Source organism: Rhipicephalus microplus, chromosome X (genome assembly GCF_043290135.1).
Source record: "Rhipicephalus microplus isolate Deutch F79 chromosome X, USDA_Rmic, whole genome shotgun sequence".
In the NCBI taxonomy this organism is placed as follows: domain Eukaryota; kingdom Metazoa; phylum Arthropoda; class Arachnida; order Ixodida; family Ixodidae; genus Rhipicephalus; species Rhipicephalus microplus.
Window position 1 is genome coordinate 107855932 of NC_134710.1, and position 3052 is coordinate 107858983.

Consider the following 3052-nt stretch of genomic DNA (forward strand, 5'->3'; position numbering starts at 1 on the left):
TATCTCCTGTGCTCCGGTCGATGATCTGATGCTTTATCAGCTTCATGGCATCCTGTGTCGAGAGACCAGCTCTGAAACCAATAATATTGTGGGTGTACATGTCATTAGTCTCGAGGTGCACCTTGAGTCGGTTCAGAAGGGCATGCTCTGCGACCTTACCGGCGCAGGAAGTTAAGGAAATCGGTCTTAGATTATCTATTCCTGGTGCTTTACCAGGTTTCGGGATTAGAACTGTGTAGGCCGTCTTCCATTGTGCGGGAACCTCCCCACTGCGCCACACCTCAATAATCTTTTCCGTAAGGAATTCGATGGAGTCATCATCAAGGTTCTTGAGCATCTTATTGGTTATGCCATCAGGGCCAGGGGCGGATTCGGCATTTAGGGAAAAGAGAGCCTGCCGTATCTCGGCCACAGTATAGTCCTGGTCCAACTCCGGCATGTCGCACCCCGCGTAGTCCGGGAACTGTGTGGGTGCAGAGCTATCCGCGACTCGCAGATACCTGTCTATAAGCTTGTTGACAACCAATTCGTCCGGGGTAGAGTCAGTAGCAAGATGGATGGCTCGTGCGAGGGATCGCCTCTGACTGGACCTGGTGCTGCCTTGATCGAGAAGGTGTTTGAGAAGACCCCAGCTCTTCTCAGATCTGAGCTGACCCTCGATGCTCTCACAGAGCTCATGCCATTGTTGTTTACACAAGGTTTTGCAGTGCTCCTCGATCGCCCTGTTAACCTCGGAAACCTTCTTGCGGAGCCTCCTATTATGCTTCTGTCCCTTCCACCTCGTGAGTAGGGCTTGCTTGGCTTCTAGTAGGTGTGCCAACCTGCTGTCCATGTTTTCAACATCGAGGTCAGTGACGACCTCCTTGGTCGCTGCCGTGGCGTCATCTCTGATTACTTTGTACCATCCTTCAAAGTCTGTCCCAGCCGTCGGTGCTCTCTCAGCTCTGACTTCGCGAAATACGTCCCAGTCGACCACCTTGAATTTTTTGTCCTAAAGTGGGCAATCGCGAAGGATAACTCGATGATGTAGTGGTCACTTCCTTGGTCTAGAGCCGTGTTGACCCATTTGACCCCATCTATATTCTTCACAAAAGTCAGGTCCGGGGTGGTATCCCTACATATGGAGTTACCTCTCCTAGTGGGGAAATCCTTGTCAGTTATAAGCATTAAGTCGGCTTCTGTCGCAGTCTGCCATAGCTCGCGTCCTTTTGGGGTATCATACATGTATCCCCACACGCTGTGTGGGGCGTTGAATTCCCCTACAACTACAAGGGGGTAACTACTGGCCATGCTCACAGCCCTTTTCAGGAGAGAGTTTGCTCTCGCCCTGCGATAACTGGGACTGCAGTATACGTTGAGAATAAAAAGGCTATTTATTCGAAGACCCTTCTTGGGTGAGTTCATTATAATTTCAGTCATTACGTACTCAATGCCATCGGCAACTGCACCGAGGTCACGCGATAGGTAATTGTACCTTTTGCTGATAAGTGTGGCAACTCCCCTACCTCCTGATTGTGATGACGCTACTAGGTAACCCGGGATTTCGATGGGGGTTCCAGACGCAACTTCCTGAACAGCGATGATTTGGGGCTTAACATCGAGAGTTCTTAAATATTGCTGTAGAATGGGCTTTTTGTGAGTAAACCCACCACAGTTCCATTGCCAGATTCTGAAGTTTTCGTCCACACTATCCATGTTTAGGCTGAGGGGATGGTTGAGCAGCTATAGCAGCCCGGAGAATCGCGCCCTCAGTCGGTGGCGCTAGTACATTGCGTTGTGCTGGGACCTGCAAAGGAGTCGGACCGGGGTCTCTCCTCGCATCGACCTCTTCTAACTTGCTTATGCGTTCACTCAGTGCTCCTAATCCCATCTTTGGATGCGCCACGGCTTCTTGAATTTTCGCTAAGGTAGCCTGCATGTTCGCAAAGGAAACCTTGAGTTCCGACAGTAAGTTTACCGCCTCTTCTTCTTGTGTGTTCTCAACCGATCGGCGCTTAGTTCCGCTAGGCCTATGAAGTGCCTCAGACGTATCCATGGCGACCGGGGTTGGGGCGGGCTGCGCCGAAGGAAGCGAGGACGCGAGCTTTCTAATCTCCGCCATCTCCGCTGCTAGCCTGCTCATTTCTTGCTTAAGCTGCGCGTTTTCTTTCCTCAGCTGCTCGTTAGCTCGTCGCATCTCATCGAGCTCACTCGCGTGGAGAGAACCGCGATTCGATTCGTCGCCTCTAGGAGACTCACGTCTTCCTCGGGCTTTGTCGGCCCAGGAGAGCGTCGGCTTCTTGCTGTTAGAGGTGGTGGGCGTGCTGGAGCGGGACCTGGTCGGCCCCGACGAAACGTGCCCCGGCTTTGAGTTGGAGCGAGGCTGAGAAGTGGAACTTCCCCGGGCACGTTCTGTCTACCTGGAGCGCGAGCCGGAACATCCCTTGGAGGCACCACGGCGCCTGAATACGGAGCGGCCTCCCGAGCGTCCCCTCGAACGGGGGCGTCCTCTGCGCTGAGCATCCGTGGTGGGTGACGAAGACTGGAACTCGTCCGCAGTGTCGAGGTGACGTTGCGGGGACGGTGACGCAGCACCAGCCATTCTGGCACGCTCACTGCGACGACGGCGCACTATGTACGGGATCTTGAACCTTTGAGCACAGTCTTTGCTAGCCGTGAGATGCTGGCCACCACAGAGTTTGTACTTGGGAATAGATACATGTTGCTTGTCAGGGCTTGCGGCACCACAGCCTCGGCAAATCGTGTCACCGGGAGTGGGGCACACGTCAGCGCGATGACCAAGACGGCCGCACGCATAACACACGTCAATTTGCTTGCGGTAGAGTGAGCACTGCATCAGCACTGGTCCATACCTGACAAAGTTCGGTACACGATACCCGTCGAAAGCGATTATGACCGTGCCAGTTTGGGCTATTCTCTTGGCTGCTAAGGCGAGTGGATTACTTGTGTTGACAATCTTCGCATCGATGACGTCAGGGCCGTCTTGAAGTGGGACGTTGCGAATCACCCCTTTGCAAGTGGAGTGTGGGGCAGTCTCATAGGCACTTAGCTC